This window comes from Danio rerio, chromosome 13 (assembly GCF_052040795.2).
Source record: "Danio rerio strain M-AB ecotype USA chromosome 13, GRCz13ab, whole genome shotgun sequence".
NCBI lineage: Eukaryota > Metazoa > Chordata > Actinopteri > Cypriniformes > Danionidae > Danio > Danio rerio.
In genome coordinates this window covers 46026173-46034335 of record NC_141033.1, presented here as the reverse complement: position 1 = coordinate 46034335, position 8163 = coordinate 46026173, and the positions used below count along the sequence as shown (strand labels likewise).

The 8163-nt window shown below is 39.1% G+C and overlaps 1 long non-coding RNA gene across 1 annotated transcript; it reads left to right on the top strand.

Annotated features, from left to right (window-relative positions):
• Positions 1 to 5161: 5161 nt before the first annotated feature.
• On the top strand, positions 5162 to 8019 carry LOC147841185 (uncharacterized). Its single transcript, XR_015506360.1, has 3 exons — positions 5162 to 7572; positions 7647 to 7790; positions 7857 to 8019. It is a non-coding gene; the product is annotated as an uncharacterized LOC147841185 (long non-coding RNA).
• Positions 8020 to 8163: the final 144 nt, after the last annotated feature.

Sequence of the window (8163 nt, the reverse complement as noted above, 5' to 3'; positions counted from 1 at the left end):
CACACCTGCCTGTAATTATCAAGTGCTGTTCAGGTCCTGATTAATTGGTCCAGGTGTGTTTGATTAGGGTTGGAGCTGAACTCAGCTGGAAGGTAGATCTCCAGGAACAGGGTTGAGCACCCCTGATTTACAGCCTTTGCTCAATACTTTGTTGATGCACCTTTGGCAGCAATTACAGCCTCAAGTCTTTTTGAATATGATGCCACAAGCATGGCACACCTGCCTTTGGAATTTTTTGCTCATTTCCTCTTTGCAGTATCTCTCAAGCACTATCAGGTTGGATGGAAAGTGACAGTGTACAGCCTTTTTTAGATCTCTCCAGAGATGTTCAATAGGATTTAGGTCTGGGGTCTGACTGGGTCACTCAAGGACATTCACTGAGTTGTTGTGAAGCCACTCCATTGATATTTTGGCGGTGTGCTTTGAGTCATTGTCTTGTTGGAAGATGAACCATCACCCTAGTCTGAGGTCAAGAGCACTCTGAAGCAGGTTTTCATTTAGAATCTCTCTGTACATTGCTGCATTAATCTTTCCCTTTATCCTGACTAGTCTTCCAGTTCCTGCTGCTGAAAAACATCACCACAGCATGATGCTGCCACCACCATGCTTTACTGTAGGGATTGTATAAGCCTGGTGATGAGCGCTGCCTGGTTTTCTCCAAACGTAACACCTGTAATTCACTTTAAAGAGTTCAATTTTTGTCTCATCAGACCAGATAATTCTGTTTCTTATGGTCTGAGAGTCCTTCAGATGACTTTTAGCAAACTGTGTTTGGCAAACAGAGTGGCTTTTGTCTGGACACTCTATCATACAGGCCTATTTGGTGGACTACTGCACAGATGGTTGTCCTTCTGTAAGGTTCTCCTCTCTTCACAGAAGAATGCTGGGGCTCAGACAAAGTGACCATCAGGTTATTGATCATCTCCCTGACTGAGGCCCTTCTCCCTCTGTTCACTCATCTTAGATTGCCAGCCAGCTCTAGGAAGAGTCCTGGTGGTTCCAATCATCTTCCACTTACGGATGATGGAGGCCACTGTGCTCATTTGAACTTTCAGAGCAGCAGAAATTTTTCTGTAACCTTCCCCAGCCTTGTGCCTCGAGACAATCCCTGTCTCTGAGGTTTACAAACAATTCCTTTGTCTTCATGCTTGGTTTGTGCTTTGACATGCACTGTCAACCCTGGGGCCTTATATAGACAGGTGTATGCCCTTTCAAATCATGTCCAATCAACTAAATTGACCACAGGTGAACTCCAATTAAGCTCCTGAAACATCTCAAGAAACAGAGTGGAAACAGAATGTACCTGAGCTCAATTCAGAGCTTCACGCCAAAAGTTGTAAATACTTCTGTACATGTGATTCTTCACGTTATTTTTATTTTTAGTAAATTTGCAACAAATTCAAAAAATCTTTTTGTCACATTGTCATTATGGTGTATTGTGTGTAGAATTTTGAGGAAATAAATGAGATTAATCCATTTTGGAATAAAGCTGTAACATAAAACAATGTGGGAAAAGTGAAGTGCTATGAATACTTTCCGGATGCACTGTGTATAAATAAGTAAACCCATAGGGTTAATCCTAAGTAAAAGAAGTATGTACATAACTATAAAAATTAAATTAACTTAACTTTCCAAATTACAATGGATTTTCTAACTTTTGTAAATAGCTAATCGCTTTTTACAGTGTGTAGATATGCTAACCCTAGTTTAGCATCATTTTCAGCATGTGATAAAGTGGCTGTGACACATTTACTAATCAAACAATTAAAACAAATCGCCCAGTAGGTAAAAAAGCAGCAGAAAATTTATGATACACAAGCATCATGTAAGCAATGTTTTGTAGAATGTGCATTCAAACAAGTTTCTTATTGTTCCAGATGAAGAAGTGTGCATTTTCAGATGAGCTGACAGGAGGAGAGAAATTAAAATGGTGCTTAAATCATCTGAACGTGTGGCTGGACATAATGAGGTGCTGATTGGCCACAGCCAGACGCCGAACAGCCCGAGCAGTGAGAGTGACTTTCATGAGCAGGACAACATTTCAAGTGGAGGAAAATGGCTGAGTGTTGAGGAGGACCAGAAGAGAAGAGGGGCCAGCAGTAAGACAGGCGAGTACCAGACCATAATGCATCTCTTTTCAGCTGCTTCACTTGTGACGCAGGGCACCGAGGGCTTCACTGGCCAGTACAGTGCAGTCCACTGTGTGCAGAGCCAAACACAGAACTCTGTCACCTCAGCGGGCAGTGGGAACCCTTCTTTAACCCTCGAATGGCACCAGCGTTTGATAGCTAATGCTGCTAGTCTGCAATTTGGTTGATTAATTAAGATTTGGATTATTCATTGGATTTACTCATTTTTTTAAAGTAAGTGTTTGCAAACAATTTATATGAGCTGAATTTAAAGGGCACTTATTTTACCTCTTTTTCAAGATTTAAGATGCGTCTTTTGTGTCTCCAGAATGTGTTTGTAAAGTTTTAGCCTAAAAATCAGATTATTTATTAGACCTATCAGAATGATGTAATTTTCTGCTCTGAACACACTGTAGCTGTTTTTGTTGCCTGTGCCTTTAATGTTAGTTCTCCCTGCCCACCGATTCCACTTGCCTGTCAAAGTGTCTCCATCTCCGGCTGCATCAGAAAAACAGCACAGTGACAGACAAGAAGGAAGCAGATCTCTCAAATTGTTTGTGAGAAATACTACAGTAAGAACTGTCCCAATGATTATTAGATGTATTTGTTGTGGAGTTAATGAGTTGATGACAACGATGAGTCACAAAAAATGTCATTACAAAGGTCACGCACTCACAGACACACACAGCGGACACACACACAGTGTGCACGTTTAACTTGACTGTTTTTGCATGGCTAATGTAACAGGATACACATTAATATCAACTGCTGTATGGATATCTGTTATGTTAATGTACAAAATAAACCTGATTTAACGTCCACAAACAGGGATTGTAGCGTCTTCTTTTTTAATTGTACTGACATGCGGCTGTCGTTATAAAGTAAAGATGGTAAAATCGCTGTAATTCATTAACTTGCACTGTTTTAAAAACCTGTAAAACTCATTCTTCATCGCATTTGATGATGACTGATGATCACAGAGAGTTGAACAGTTATTTTAATCCCAGTTGCTTTGTGCACGTCCTGTCTTGTAGGTATGGTTATACACATTATGGTGGAGATATGTCAATCAATTCGGTGGGTAGGGAAAATGCACTCCTACATCACATTGCAGTGGGCCTCAAAATGGGAGGGATTTGGATCCTGTTTTAAAAGGAAATTTAAAAAGGGCTTATTGTCTTTATATCACTCTAATAAGACTTTGGACACACTATACCTACACACAATTCTGTCCAAACAGCCTACAAAAGATAATTTTCATCATAGTTGCCTTTTAAACAAACAAATTAAGTTACTAAATTGAGTTTGTTTGTTTAAATTCAGCTCATATATATTGTTTGCAACCACTGAACGTAAAGAAAATATAGTAAATCCAATACATTTTTTTAGTGCAGTTCTTTTCATGAACAAAATTAGCCATCACTTATGCCGACATCTGACTTTAAGCTGTTGAAAAAGACTGTTTAGTTAGTGTGCAGAGTGTTAGTAGTGGTTGCTGTGAAACTTTGACTAACCATTGCTGTCCAAATCCGAACACAGAACTGTGTGTAGGTATAGTGTGTCCACAGTCATATTAGGCTAATATAAGGACCATCAGTCTCTTTTTTTTTTCTAACGTTAAAATAGGGTCAAAATCTCTCCCATTTTGAGGCCAACCGCAACGTGACGTAGGAATGCGGTTTCCCCGCCCACCGAATTGATTGACAGCTGCATATTAACTTGTCTTCACAGTTACGCATATAATCATATCAACAACACAGGACGTGCGCAAAACAACTGGGATTAACATATCTGTTCAGCTCCCTGTGATTATCATATGTGATCAAGAATGAGTTTTACATGTTTACAGTGGATGTTAGTAAGGCGAGGCAGTGGCGCAGTGGGTAGCACGTTCGCCTCACAGCAAGAAGGTTGCTGGTTCGATCCTCGGCTCAGTTGGCGTTTCTGTGAGGAGTTTGCATGTTCTCCCTGCATTCGCGTGGGTTTCCTCCGGGTGCTCCGGTTTCCCCCACAGTCCAAAGACATGCAGTACAGGTGAATTGGGTAGGCTAAAGTGTCCGTAGTGAGTGTGTGTGAATGAGTGTGGATGTTTCCCAGAGATGAGTTGCGGCTGGAAGGGCATCTGCTGCGTAAAAACTTGCTGGATAAGTTGGCGGTTCATTCCGCAGTGGCGACCCCAGATTAATAAAGGGACTAACCAGACAAGAAAATGAATGAATGAATGGATGTTAATGAATTACAACAATTTTATCCATCATAACTTATTACCACAGCCGCATGTCAAAACAATTATAAAAGGAAATGCTAAAATCCTGATTTGTTGACAATAAATCAGGTTTATTTTGTACATTAACATAACAGATATCCATACAGCATTGGATATTGACGTGTACACTGTCACATTTACCTGCATAAACGCGCTATGTGTGTGTGTGTGTGTGTGTCTGTTTGTGCGTGAACTTCGTAATGACATTGTATGTGACTCACCGTTCTTACTGTAGTATTTCTCCCAAGCGTTACGTGAGATCAGCTTCCTTGTTGGCTGTCACTGTGCTGTTTATCTGACGCAACCAGAGATTGAGACAGCTACAGTGTTTTCAGAGCAGAAAAATCCAATATTCTGAGAAGTCTAATAAATAATCTGATGGGTGTTTTGAGTTGAAACTTTACAAACACAATATGGAGACACAAAAGTTGCATTTTAAATCTTGGAAAAGGGGTAAAATTGGTGCCCTTTAAAAAAATTTTACTAGATTCCATACAATAGATTTGTCTTTTGAAAGTGGGGGAAACTGGAGCACTCGGAGGAAGCCCACGCCAGCACAGGAATAACATGCAAACTCCACATAGAAATGCCAACTGGGCCAGCCGGGACTCAAACCAGTGACCTTCTTGCTGTGATGCGACAGTGCTAACCACTGATCCATCCTGCTGCACTGTTAAGCCTTTATATATTCTTTTATTGTTTACACTTCAGGTTCCCATTGGTTGTCGATTCCTTTTATAGAGTTCAGTTCTTTTTTTTTTTTTTTGCTGCTGTCAGTGGCCTTCACCAAAGATCATGTGGTAAAAGAGCATCTGCTAAAAACATATAAGTACTTTCTTCAGAGCTGTATTTTCCACAGACAAGCCAATAAAATCCTCTCAAATATGATCAACGACACATCTCCAAAGGGCCATCTCCTGGACGACATGAACACTGAAAACAATGATTCATTGGATTTAGTACATTTTCTTTACGGTAAGTGGTTGCAAACAATTTATATGGGCTGAATCTAAACAAACAAATGAAATTTGGTAACGTTCAACTTAATTTGTTTGTTTAAATTCAGCCCATATACATTGTTTGCAACCACTTAAAATGATTTAGTAAATCCAATGAACCATTTTTTTAGTGGATACAAAGATTCGGGCATGAAAGCTCTGATGAATTCCCTCTCCTCCTCTTCCTCCATGTTTAGGCAGGTTTCCTTTTCCAGAAGGAATTCTTGTGAGGTCTGTCCCTCATTGAAGCCGTACCCACCTCCGCTGATTTGGCGCTATCAGATGTTTGGTGATAAGGGCGGACTCTGTGAGCTGGGTATCTCCTCAGTCATCTGAGCTGTGTAAACTTACCACTGTGGGCCGTTACGCAAGACTTCACATACAGTGCCCTGTCTTGTGTCTGGGCACAGGTGCCAAGCGGGAAACAAGGCAAACAGGCACTGCAGATCACAAGAGCGAATAAAGTACAAATGCAACTGGAAAAGTCCATTGTTTAAAACCTAAATATCGCCTGGAAAAGTAAGAATGGCCATTGTTCTCCCGTCAGCCTCAGGAATGCGTTGGCGAATTTCCTTCATAATCAGACAGACCCGCTCACGCTCTGTTGGTGATGTCATGACAGGCTTTTCTGGATGATTGCTGAATGTGGTTGCGGGCTTCGTTCTGCATTTTTGGGGGATTTTTCCTGACATTTATTTAGAAGCTCGTTAAAGTCAGCCAGCTGGATCTCCTTCCCAAGTCATTTGTAGATGCAGTGATTGTGATAATTAGCGTCAATGAAATTCTCACATTGTTAAGGTCAGATGGGCTGTTTTTTTGTTGTTGTTTTGTTTGTAGGGTATTTTGTGTGGCGGCCCTTTATTGTACTAACTTGATTCTATGAAAAAAAAAAATTAATAGTGCCAATTTCATATCATACTTGGGACCAATCCCAATTCTACTCCTTAGCCCTTGCACTTACCCCTACCCCTCATTTTGTCTGCTTGCGTCAATGGGTAGGGGTGTCCTAATTCTCTTTAGCGTGAAGGTGTAGGGCTACGGGGAAGGGCTAGATAGCCCTCGAAACTAAGTTTTTCACAACACACTCAAAACCAAGGTGTAAGACATTTTCCCAGAATACACCATCTACAACTGCAGCTTAGCTAATGACTCCTGTATGAGCTGATCTCATTTGAAGTAAGAGCTTGTGACAACATATCATGATGTTGTAGATGTTGTGCTGTCCCATTTTTTAGGGGTAAATTTTGTAAACCCTTCCACTTCACACTCTGTTTCAAGGTCCAAGGGGAAGGGGTGAACAATAGAATTAAGATTGGGCCTTACTTATTATTCCCAGGGCCTTTTATATCGAAATTGATATTTAGCCACACCATATTGGTGTTTCGTAACATCCAGTTTTTATGCAGTGAGTTGTTAGCCCAACGCTTAACAACCAATCCGCAGGACCAGGACATACACTACAGTAAATTTAGCTTACCCAATTCACCTGCCTTTGGACTGTGGTAGAAACTGGAGCACCCAGAGAAAACCCATGCCAACACAGGGAGAACATGCAAAATATTTTATATCATATTTAGACAATTTTATTTCAACACACCAACCCCAACTCAATGTACCAATGAGACTAACTATAGGTTATGTTAAGGTTATACCTGCAAACTTCTCACTTTTAGGCAAAGTTTGATATTTTGAATTAAATGTGACTTTGGGGCAGCACGGTGACTCAATGGTTAGCACTGTCGCCTCGCCGCAATTCGCGGGTATCGCGCATTAGGATGTCTATTTGACTTAACATGTAAATCGTTCGCGCTTGACGCGCGTTCCACGTCTAGTGTGAACGCAGCATAAAGGGTACACTGTAAAAAAAATCCATTATTTAACTTTTTTTTCGGCAGCTAGGGTGCAAAAAAAAGTAAAATAATGAATGCTAAATTACAGAAATTTACCATAAAATAACGAATGTTAAATTGCAGAAATTTACCCTAAAATAACGAACGTTAAATTGAAGTTATTTACCATTAAATAACAAACAATAAATTGCAGAAATGTACCATAAAATACCGAATGTTAAATTACAGAAATTTACCATAAAATAACGAATGTTACATTGCAGAAATTTACCCTAAAATAACAAACGTTAAATTGTAATTATTTACCATAAAATAACAAACGTTAAATTGTAATTATTTACCATAAAATAACAAACGTTAAATTGCAGAAATGTACCATAAAATACCGAACGTTAAATTACAGAAATGTACCATAAAATACCGAACGTTAAATTACAGAAATTTACCATAAAATAACGAATGTTAAATTGCAGAAATTTACCCTAAAATAACAAACGTTAAATTGTAATTATTTTCCATAAAATAACAAACGTTAAATTGCAGAAATGTACCATAAAATACCGAACGTTAAATTACAGAAATTTACCATAAAATAACAAATGTTAAATTGCAGAAATTTACTATAAAATAGCGAACGTTAAATTGCAGAAATTTACTATAAAATAGCGAACGTTAAATTACAGAAATTTACCATAAAATAGCAAACCTTAAATTACAGAAATTTACCATAAGATAACGAACCTTAAATTAAAGCTCCTTTAAAATGAATGTGAGACCAAGGTGCAGTGGAGGACTAGCCATAGCACATATATACATTTATCTATGATCAGGAGTTTTTCCGGTGGTTGGTATGCAAATATTTTTTTTTAATTACAAAAATTATAATTTTACATGACTTTTCTATATCGATGGATAAGTGA